The sequence below is a fragment of the Prionailurus viverrinus genome, chromosome F1, assembly GCF_022837055.1.
Source record: "Prionailurus viverrinus isolate Anna chromosome F1, UM_Priviv_1.0, whole genome shotgun sequence".
Taxonomy (NCBI): Eukaryota; Metazoa; Chordata; class Mammalia; order Carnivora; family Felidae; genus Prionailurus; species Prionailurus viverrinus.
Window position 1 is genome coordinate 24,846,218 of NC_062577.1, and position 12,064 is coordinate 24,858,281.

General features: G+C 37.3%; 1 protein-coding gene and 1 pseudogene across 2 annotated transcripts in view; both read right to left on the reverse strand.

Moving 5' to 3' along the window:
* Positions 1-12,064, reverse strand: part of XPR1 (xenotropic and polytropic retrovirus receptor 1) — a 212,828-nt gene that overhangs the window by 108,895 nt on the left and 91,869 nt on the right. The window lies entirely within an intron of this gene.
* LOC125155434 (cullin-4A-like) lies at positions 5,803-8,196 on the reverse strand (annotated as a pseudogene).

The following is a 12,064-nucleotide window of genomic DNA, read 5'->3' on the forward strand; positions in this document are numbered from 1 at the left end:
CAACTTTCACTTGAAGGTTCAATCTTATTTTCTCTCATACTCATACTATCTCCTTCCTCTTTTTCCATTACTAAGTGTCACAGACGATACTATCATTACATTGGTTTCTATATTTATAAGGATCCCAGCTCATATCCCCAGACTTATGGGCGACACATTTATTCCCCTTAGACATTAACTCTTCCTTTCTCCTTCCTCCATGATGGAAACAAATTTCAACAGTCTATATGAAAGATGAGCTCAACAACCCTTATACATTTAAAATTATAGACATGCTGATGAAATTTATTTCAGTGATTACTGCCATCTGCTTTTTCTATTTTACAGGAAAGAGGGTCTGCCACTGCAAATTGAACTATTGGTTCATTTAAATTATTCTACCTCTGAAAGTAACCTATATTTAATTTTCTAGGAAATGTATAAAACATCAATACATTGTTGTACAATGTTATTGTACATCAATACAATAACTATAATATTATGGAAGAATACACAAAATTTCAAAATGCTATCAGCAGGTTTGGCTGTTTTATAAGTAAATCTTGCTTTCCTTACAAAGTAAATCTACTAATATAAAATATGTCTTAAATTTTTAAACAGTGGCAGATAAAAGATATGGATTAAAAGAAGCTTCAAAGAAATAGCTTCAGTTTTCTGTAAAAATTAGAAACTTACATTTTCTAATACATTCCATTCCAAGTATTATTTATTAGGTACTGATATGAAAGACATCTTTTGAATGACAGGGCTTATTAGAAAAGCTATATCAAAGAGTTCCTCTATTTACTAACAGCATGAAAATTTGGTCATAATGATCTCAAATTAAGGAAGTTACTAATATCAGACAAAAAATACATAAATGAATAAGGTATGCCTGTAACTTGTAGGTTAACAATTATAAAAAATATAGGCATACGGATCAGAAATAAAAAAATAATAGTTTTTAATCACAGACAACATAATGTGTATGTACTATATCCTGAGAAATCTACAAAAGCAGTGCTATTACTAATAAGTTAACGAGGTTTTGGATTATAAGGACAATATACAAAATTTAATTGTATTTCAACATTCTAGCAATAATTATTCTAGAACAGTATCATCTATGATACCATCGAAAGTATGAAGTGCTTAGGGACAGACTGAGCAAAATATGTGCAAGATCTGTACATAAAAGTGTGGAAAACAGAAACTATTTGGAAAACTAAAAATGTTAAAAAAGACAAAGTAAACAAGACTTAAATAAGTGGAGAAATACTACATGTTCATGAACTACAATGTTCAACATTGTTAATGTGTCAATTCTCACCAAAATGATCTGTGGGTTTAATGCAGTCCCAATCAAAATCCCAGCAGGGTCTCTTTGGGGTTTTGTTTGTTTTTACAAAATTTGACAGGATTTTAAAATTTATTTGGAAATGCAATAAACCTAGAATAGCCAAACAATTTTGAAAATGAAGAAAAAAACTGAAGATTTACACTGTCCAATTTCAAGACTTACTATGAAGCAATAGTAATGAAAACAAGCGTTACATGGGCATAAGGATAAACCCTGTGGAGTATAACACAGAGCACAGAAAGAGGCCGGCATATGTATGGTCACTTGGTTTTCTATAAAGATGCCAACATAATTCAATCCTTCCTGTATATATTTGCAAACATACGTGAGAAGGAAACACTATTACTCTATGTTATTCTTCTGGAAGTAATAGGATTAGAACGTGTAAAGGCTTACTTTTCCCTGATTAGTAACTATTAAATCCACATAGAAAGGTATCTCACTGTTTCATTTTCTCTATGTTTCGCAATTAGTTCCTCTCCTTTGGGAGCTGGAAAGCAATCAGCTATGCACCACAGAAATACAGCTGGCTTTTCTTTTATTTAATATAGATGAAGGTAGGGGAAGTGAGTATACTCTGAATGCGTAAGAAAAAAAACCCTGTCAAACAGGAGCTTTAAAAAATGTTTTATTCTAGATTAAAAATGAGAAGAAAAGTCAAAATGACAGAAAATATAATGCTGTTAAAGAATCCATAATATATCTTTGGAATGAAAGAAAATCAGCTTGTGACTGTAACCAGTGTCAAAATGTGTTGTTGTTTTTTAAAAATAAGATCATTTCCTTATTAAACTGGATTGGGGACAAAGGGGAAAAAGAACAAAAAGTTTCAAAATAAAAGGAAAAATTTAAATTACTCCTATTTCTTGGAAAAACATTTTCCAGAAAAATTTGACAAGTATTATGATTCACAGGAGCTTTCCAATATTTAATAAACATTATATTTGTTATGCCTATAATGTCCCTCTTTGAAACAGAATTGAGTATTGGTATTTTTAGACATGAGAGCTCCCAGCAATGGAATTCAAAAGAATACACTATTCCCTCAAATCTTCATTTGTCCTTTTTAACTAAGATCTGTTTTTAATATAAGGATGAAAGTGACAATACTAAAGAATATAACAGCCTTGAAGTTGAAGCCAGTGTTAAGAGTTTTTTCTTTCACCAACCCTGATTACATTAAGTAGGGTAGATATTTTTATTTTCTTTAAAAAGGCTAAAGGGGAGAAAAGGAGAGGAGAAAGGAGTATTTAATGAATGCCGTTCTGTGCAACACAGAGGTGTTCTGCTGAATGTTTAACAATCAGCCCTTGGGTGTGTGTGTGTGTGTGTGTGTGTGCATGAAATGTGTGTTTGTTATAAATACTGAAGGCTATAGGAAATAATTTAAAAATTATAATAAAATATACAATAGTCTTTATTGTAAATTTCATAAAGCCAGCTTACTCTCACAGAATGCTCTTCTGATTTCGCCAAACTCATGAGAAGCCAACCGAGGGTTGCAACTGATGAAGTGTAATTCCAATCTAAATGTTATTTGACATTTTCATTTAAAGAATAAAAGGAAAGTGAAACAACAATGATGTATGTCATAACCTCATTCGTTCATCAATGATATCAGCAACTTCTTTGCTGAATTAGATAATACATGCATACCTTGGAGATATTGATGGTTTGGATCCAGACCACTGCAATAAAACAAATACTGCAAAAAAGTGAGTCAAATGAATGTTTTGCTTTCCCAGTGTATACAAAAGTTATGTTTAGGGGTACCTGGGAGGCTCAGTCAAATAAGTGTCTGACTTCGGCTCAGGTCATGATCTTTCTGCTCATGAGTTCAAGTTCAGATGTCTGCACAGAGCCTAGAGCCTGCTTTGGATTCTGTCTCCCTCTCTGCCCCTCCCCCACTCTCGCAAGTGCGCTTTCTCTAGAATAAACATTAAAAAATTTAAAAAGTTATGTTTACACTACACTGTAGTCCACTAAATGTGCAATAGCATAATGTCTTTAAAAAACCCAATATACATACATCTTAATTAAAAAATACTTTATGGGGCACCTAGGTGGCTCAATTAGTTAAGCGTCTGACTCTCGATTTTGGCTCAGGTCATGATCTCATGGCTGTTGAGATCGAGCCATGCATTGGGCTCTGAGCTGAGCATGGAGCCTGCTTGAGATTTTTATTCTCCTTCTCTCTCTCCCCACCCCGCCCCTGCTCACGCTCCTTCTGTCTCTCTTAAAATAAATAAACATTTTTTAAAGTACTTTATATGCTGGGGAACCTGGGTGGCTTAGTCAGTTAAGCGTCCAACTTTGGCTCAGCTCAGAGCCTAGAGCCTGGATCCTGCTTCGGATTCTGTGACTCTCTCTCTCTCTCTCTCTCTGCCCTTCCCCCACTTGTGCGCTCTCTCTCTAAGATAAATTAATTAATTAAAAAATATATGCTAAAAAATGTTAAACATAAGTTGAGCTTTCAGCAAATGGTATCTTTTGCCGATACAGGATCTTGCCTCAGTGTTGACGGTTGCTGACTGATCAGGATGGTAGTTGCTGAAGGTTGGGATGCTCAGGCAAATTTTTTTTTAGGCCAATTAAACTAATTTTATTCAGAGTAAGTTTATATATTCAATTACAATATTAACACTCTCTAGAGAGATTTTCTAGAGACAATAAATGTAAAATTTAAGAGGTAGAAATCTATTTAGTCTTTTATAGACCACATATTACAGAACTTGCAAATGAAAATTTACACATATAGAAATGATGACAATACTTAAAGGGTGAGGATTTCCATACTGAAACCCGTAAGATGCCATATTTTAAACACACATGTTTCAAAAAGGGAGAAACTTTTTTTTTTTCTGGTGCAAAAAAGGTGATTTTATTAAAGCATGGGGACAGGACCCATAGGCAGAGGCTGGTAATAAATTTGGGAGCTGGGGAAGGTAAAATCAAAAAAGGGAGAAACTTTTAATAATTTAGCACAAAATCAAATTACATAGGTGGTACATCCCAGAAAACACTACTTTAAACATGGATACCTGGATCAAAATTCGTTTGGTAGCTTTTAATCAAAAATGAAACATGCTTTTATGTAAAATATAAAGTACTTTTAAATGTTTCTAGAAAAGTCTCTTTGTTACAGTTAAAGTACTAACTTCATCATCTGTGCTCAGCCTCACCTATACACACACAACATGAAATCAGGTGCCAACAAAATCCTGAAGGCAGGTTCTCTTAGTTGATGGACACTTAGGTTGGAAACAAGAGCCCTTCGTTGGCAAGCATTAAGAAGAAATAGTGTCAAAACCTGGCTAATCACTTACGAAAACTAAATACTGACATCCCTTTATTTCCTTTATCTTCCATATGCTTTAAACTCTTATGACTGACTGTTTCGAGTGAGGTTTCATGGTGAGATTTCTCATGTCTACTGAGAGAGCCCTGGGTTGTGTTGTACTTGCTGCGGTGAACCCATGAGCATCTCTGTTTGACTTTCTCCGAGCTGTTTGCGAATTTTCTGTTAAGGGGTTTGTGAAGAGTGTGTCTGTGTTCAGTCTTCTAAGATTGCATCTAGCAGCCCCTGTTTTTTGCACTGTGGTAACTGCTATTTGAATTTTTTAACTGCAGCATTTGTACTGTTGCTCTAATAAAGTTTAGTTTGTTTTAACAGCCATGAACAGGGATGGCTATTGTTAACTGTTCTATAACCATTGTAAAAAGTTTTATAGGAGATTTAAAGTTTTTTTTTTTAATGCTTATTTATTTTGAGAGAGAGAGAGAGAGAGAGAGCGAGCACGCACACATGATCGGGGGGAGGGGCAGGGGCAGAGAGGGAGAGAGAGAATCCCAAGCAGGCTCCCTGCTGTCCGTGCAGAGCCCACCATGGGGCTCAATACCATAAACCACGAGATCATGACCTGAGCTGAAATCAAGACATCATCATTATCCTGTGTTCAACCTCACCCATACACACACAATGTGAAATCAGATGCCAACAAAATTCTCTTCATCTTTTGACAAAATAACCTCTGCTTCACAATATCAAGACTTTAATTATCCAGTCATCTCTGCAGCCCATGGAGGGTCTTTTAACTATACATTCATAATCACACACACATGCCAAACCAAACCTTCAGTGTTCTGCCACAAGAGCGACATCTTACAAAGGAACCTCTTTTAACCAATATTTTCTTGTCCAATCTCAAATTCATTCTGCACAGAGCAACAGAAACTATTTAAACGCCAAAAAGAGTAAGAGGAAGAACTGGAGGGAAAGGCACATGTGCCATTTGCAAACCCTTAAGCTTTGTGAAGAGTGATCCAAGAATCATCTCTTCTTTCTAATTCAAAAGTCTCCATGCTCGTTCAATATCAGAAGTCCTGGAAAAAGCACAAAAGTGCTTCACTGCTCTGAAGTTATATTCTAGTGTCTCACTGAGAGAAAACAGCTGGCCAACACATCAGGCCATGCAGTGGTCCTGATTAGAATTGTCTTTGTCTCTCTCCATACAGCCTCTGTAAGAGATTCAATTCTTTTTCCTATCTCCAGGCTTTACTGGAAATTTCAGCTGATTATACAATTCAAAACCCAGAAGATTATGACTAAGAGTCTTTCTTGAGGTGCCTGGTTGGCTCAGTCAGTTGAGCATCTGACTTCAGCTCAAGTCATGATCTTGCAGTTTGCGGGTTCAAGCTCCATGTCAGGCTCTGTGTGGACAGCTCAGAGCCTGGAGCCTGCTTTGGATTCTGTGTCTCCTTCTCTCTCTGCCCCCCCCCCCCCCCGCACTTGTGCTCTGTCTCTCTGTCTCTCAAATATAAATAAACATTAAAAAAATGTTTTAAAAAAGTCTTTCTTATCTTCATTATTCTGACAATAGCAGCATCACCCTGATACTGTCTGTCCTGAAACACTCTCTCAAGTGGTGCTGACTTGTCCTTCAATGGTCTCCTTCATCTGGATCTGGTTGATCTTTATTAGAAAAACCCTGAACTCCCCAGTGAACATGAATGCGTCCCCATCTTTCACCTCCTTCCTTTTGGGACTTTTAACCAGAACCTGTGCTTTGCCACAGGCCAAGGACTCTAAAGCTCTTCTCAGTTCACTGTCTTCTAACCCTGTGGACATTTTTTAAATTTCTTCAAGGGTGAATGGATCCCCTTCATGGAACATGAGGACCACCAGCATGTGGAAGAGGGACACACGGAACTCCTTTTCTTCCTTAAACTCTGCTTTTAAAACAGCATGACCTGGGGTGTCTAGGTGGCTCAGCTGGTTATGCGTCCGACTCTTGGTTTTGACTCAGGTTGTGAGATCAAGCCCCACATTGGGTTCTGTGCTGACAATAGGGAGCCTGCTCGGGATTCTCTTTCTGCTCCTCCTCCACTCATGTTTTCTCTCTCAAAATAAATAAATAAACTTTAAAGAAAAGTGCCCCAATTTAGTTTGTCACTGAAGTTTTCAACCATTGTGTTTTCCGAGATAAAATGTCTTAAATATTTCCTGAAGTTTAACCATTTCTGGAGTTAAATGCACTTCCATAGATGAGCGTATTTCCCAGGATCCTACCACAAGTACATTCACTGTTAGACCTATAGAGCATGGGTCATTTTTATTGTGCACATACTGCTTGAAATGAACCATGAGGTCCTTGGAGACCTCCATGTCCTTGAATATGCCTTCTAGCTTGCTGGTGAAAGCAGCATCACGCTCATGCTTTAGTTTTGACAACATAGATTTTTCAGCATCTACTGAGGCACTCTTCCCCACAAGGAGTCTTTTTTGCTGAATCTTTTTCATAAAATGCTTCAACGCATTTGAATGAACCTGAATATTATCATGACCTTGTTAAGAATCTTCTCCAGCTCTTCATCTACTGCTTCTTTAACACTCACTCTTAATTTTGAACCAACAAGCTTTGCTATCAATTCTGCAGGCTTATTTGGCCTCTTATTGATAAATGTTTCAAAGGAGTCCTTCATCAAGTTGAAGAACTTCTCATTTCTCTGAAAACACACTTCTATCACATTGCCCATCAGATCCGTAAAATCCATCAGTTCCTGTCTATGTCTAGGTCTATGTCTTTTTCAGGACTGATGACAACTGTTGTCCCAAAAGTCTGAATGTACTTGCTCCAGTGCGGCAGCAGGATTTGCTGCCCGCCCTTCATGTGGCTGAACAGCTGGTACATCTGAATGAGGTCAGGCACTCTGTTCTCATCAAGCAGGTGGTCAAGCCCTTTCTGCAGAATTGCTGTTAAATGTACTCCTAATAGCTGTTTCTCCACATAAGCAATCAGTGGTTTCTGTGTGCTGTGGTCTAAATACATGATTACTTGGTCTCCTTCTTCCTCTAAACACTTACTGACATGGTTAAGATATTCTGGAACCTCTCTTTCTTGCATTAATCTGTGGCTTTCTGCATCATATAAACAGTTAGTTTCTGCCAAGCCAAAAATTTCAAATGGATCTTAATATACCTGAAGGTCAGAGAGCATACTCAGCTGAGTTCTCAGTAAATTTCAATCCACTGCTTCAATGTTCCTTTCTCATTAAATTAATAGCAAATTTCCATCAATACTTTTACTCAGATGCATTTTTATCACTAATGATCTGCTTTCTAAAAAGTTCCAACCCCATATTCCAGACAGAAGGAAGTGGGGAACTCAGAAATACAAAAATGCAATCCAAAAACAGAAAAATACTTCTGATAATGATCATTTGTCTGCAATGATCTTGCCAGCACACGTTAATCTTCTTTAAAAATAAAACACCATCTAGGCTTCTCTAAACTGAAGGATCTGTGCTTGGACATGATCTTCACAGACCTGGAGCAGCTGTTTGTAGAGTGTTGAAGAAACTTTCTGAGAACAGGTATTTTCAACATCCTGGTAGAGCTCTTCCAGGTTGCATCTGATGGAGGTATCACGCTGTATGGCTTTCACTACCTCATGATGCTTCTGCCAGGTATTCTGAGCGCAGCTATCAGGCAATTTAGGTCTGTCTCAGAAATTTTTGATCACTAGTTTCTTGGAGGGGCCACCACCCCTAGGTTGGAAGTGATGGCCATGGCGAGGAATGCAGGCTTGGTGAGGCTGTTGGTGTGCCCAATGAGTGCCAAGAGGTTGCCCTCTCTGGGGGTATCATTGGCCAGGAATGCAGCCAGGAAGCAGTGGCTTCCACCACACCCTGCTGGCTGCCCAACCACCACCTCCCAGCCAGCTTAGACAATTCTTTTTTTTTTAATGTTTGTTTATTTTTGAGAGACAGAGCGTGAGTGGGGGAGGGACAGAGAGAGAGAGGGAGACACAGAATCAGAAGCAGGCTCCAGGTTCTGAGTTGTCAGCACAGAACCTGACACAGGGCTCAAACCCACCAACCCTGAGATCATGACCTGAGGCAAAGTCCAATGCTTAACCGACTGAGCCACCCAGGCTTAGACAATCCTTAAAATAAGAAGACAACAATGAAGTTTGCTGCATTAATTGACCCTTCCTTTAACAAATGATTCTTCTGTAGCATATGATGCATTTTACCCACAGGAGGACTTTCAAAATTGGAGTCAATCTTCCCAAACCTTGCCACTGTTTTTTATCAACTATGTTTATGTAATATTCTAAACCCCCCCCCCCCCTTTTTTTCTGTCATTTCAACAAAATTCATAGCATCTTCACCGGGAGTAGATTCCATCTCAAGAAACCACTGTCTTTGCTCATCCATGAGAAGTAACTCTTCATCCATTAAAGTTTTATCATGAAATTGCAGTAATTCAAACATAATAATGAAAAAGTTCAAAATATCACAAAAATTATCAAGATGTGACACAGAGACATGAAGTGAGCAAATGCTACTGGAAAAAAATAGTGCCAATAAAATTACTGGATTCAGGGTCACCACAAAGCTTCAATTTGTAAAAAACACAGTATCTGTGAAGCTCAATAAAATGAAGTGCAATAAAACGAGGTATGCCTGTAGTTTACAATATTTCATCAACTTCTGAGTTACTAACAATAACAAGCAACAGACCCAACAAACTTTTAAGTTTAATCTGCTTTATTGGTATTTTTCTATCACTCTGTTACATCTAGACAACCATCAAAACAATAAATCAGTATTTTTCATAAATAAATCAAAAAAATAAAATAATACCAATTTCTGTGGTATAAATACTATCATGCAGATTTCAAAGTACCAATGTAAATACACTGAACACAGAGTTGGGAAGAGGTATGCAACAGCACATCATTATATGGTATTTCACCATACAGACAAAATAGACATATTGTACGATGTAGCCAAATAATTAGGATGTGACCGGTTCAGCATTATTTTTGCTTTTAACATAATTTAAAGTTTGTATCATTTAATTTTTAATGACGGCTGTGTTTAACAATCAGCTCATAAGATCTCTAAAGTTTTAACAACTGGCTCTTATGAAGGGGTGCAAGCCAGTTCCAGTACACTACTGGCTGGATCTCATGTAAATGCTTCACAAACAAGGGAACTAAAACTTAGCATTGATTTGTTTAGGATCACATAGTAGGTAAACAGTAACTCTCTGATTCAAGGTGATATATGACTGACTCTAAATTTGTGCTGTATCATATAGGTTATCAAAGATATAATTTATACCAAACCTCATTAAAATTCATATAAGGATGTTTTTCTTTGCAAATGTTTAAGCGGAAACCTGTTTCTGTTGTGCTTTTGATTTCAAAGAACAGACACTCTAATCACTTTACATAAGGGAGAGTTTGCTGCATGGACACAGGGTTTTGGTCAAAAAGCCAGGGACCCACCCACAGAAATCTTAACAGAGATGTACTCCTTGGGAAGTAGAAAGCCACAGCAACCGTGGGATTGGCCAGTCTTATCTCTTAATGGCTATAAAATCTCTATTTTTCCGTGTACGTGTGTTTACTCCATACACACATTATCTCACTGTTTCTGCCCTGCAGATTTCAAAGTCAGAATAATATTTCTGTAATGTCTCATATTTAATTAGCAATAAAGCATTCCTTATTAACTTATTAAAAAAACTTCACTATCCAAATTTAAGATAACTTATTCATTATCTACTGAATGACAGTAAGTGCTAAAGAAACAATAAATAATCCCTATACTTAAGAACCCTAAAATTCTAACAATGAAGACAAACTTTTTTAAATTTTTAAATTAAAAAAAATTTTTTTTTAATGTTTATTTATTTTTGAGAGAGAAACACAGAGTGTGAGCAGGGGAGGGGTAGAGAGAGAGGGTGACACAGAATCTGAAGCAGGCTGCAGGCTCTGAGCTGTCAGCACAGAGCCTGATGTGGCACTCGAACTCACAAACCATGAGATCATGACCTGAGTCGAAGTCGGACACTCAACCAACTAAGCCACCCAGGCTCCCCATAAGGCAACAAATTTTTAAGTAATTCCTGTACTCATGTCCCTCACCACCCCTCCCAAAAAAATTCCCCCTTTCAGGGGTTAATGAAGCTTACCCAAAGAAATGTATTAAAGAATAGCTCGGTTCTAGCAAGATCTAGTTTTTGTTTGTTTAGAGGGGAAGAAAACAGTTTTTTAAGTGTCCTATTAAAAAAAACAAGCAATCAAGGTTTTGGTTTTGAGTAAGATGTAAGCATATGCCATCTGTCTCTCCCACTGAATTCATCTGTAAAACGCATGCAGCAGTTATTTGAAGGCTCTGAAAAGTAAATAGGATCAGACAGTTTGCCGGAAAAAACCAGAATTTGAAGTGGCAGCAAAGCAGCCATCAGTTTGGCAATTTTTTCCTTATTGATAACCATTGGCCTAGACTCAATGACACCCCCAAACCCAAAAGTGGCCATCAGCGCAGACTGAGCTCCAAACAGCCTGTAAATCCGATTTGAGGAAAAGAAAAGGGATCTCTTAACACTCAGTGGAGAGAATCTCTCTTTTTTTTCTTTTATCCATTTTCTTACACCCTAGACCCTAAGAAATTCTGTGGTAGTGGTGGCAATGACAATGGTAAGAACAGGGACTTGCAGAGGCTAAAACACTAAGGTAGGGAAGGATTTCAGCTCAGGTCATGATCTCACAGTTCATGAGATCAAGCTCCATGCTGACAGCACAGAGCCTTCTTGGGATTCTCTCTCTGTCCCTCCCCCCACTCGAGCTCATTCTCTCACTCTCCCAAAATAAATAAATAAACAACAACAAAACCCAAAAGGAAACAATCAAGTATAAATATAACAAAATATACATAGATCTGTAGCTTTAAAACTATAAACCATTGATGAAATATATAAAAAAAGACCTAAATAGAGAGACTTACCACAGGTCATAGATCGGAACACTAAACAGTAAAGGGGTCAACTTTCCCTAAATTGATCCATAGATTTAACATACTTCCAAATCAATATGCCAGGGGGATTTTTTTGTACATACAGATAAACTGAGTCTAAACTTTATATGGAAAAGCAAAAGAACTAGAAAAACCATTAAATTTCTGAAGAAGAACAATAAAGTCAGAGAAAGCACAGCATCTGATTGTTAAGACACTGTCCATAGTACGGTATTGGTAAAAGGACAAACAGCAACATAACGCAATAAAACAGGACAGAGTCCAGAAGCAGACCCTCAAAAATATGGCCCATTGATTCTTGACAAAGGTGCAAAGACAATTCAAAAGAGAAAGTAGAGTCTTCCAGAAAATTATATTAGAACAAGTGGACATCCATATGTAAGAAAATGAACT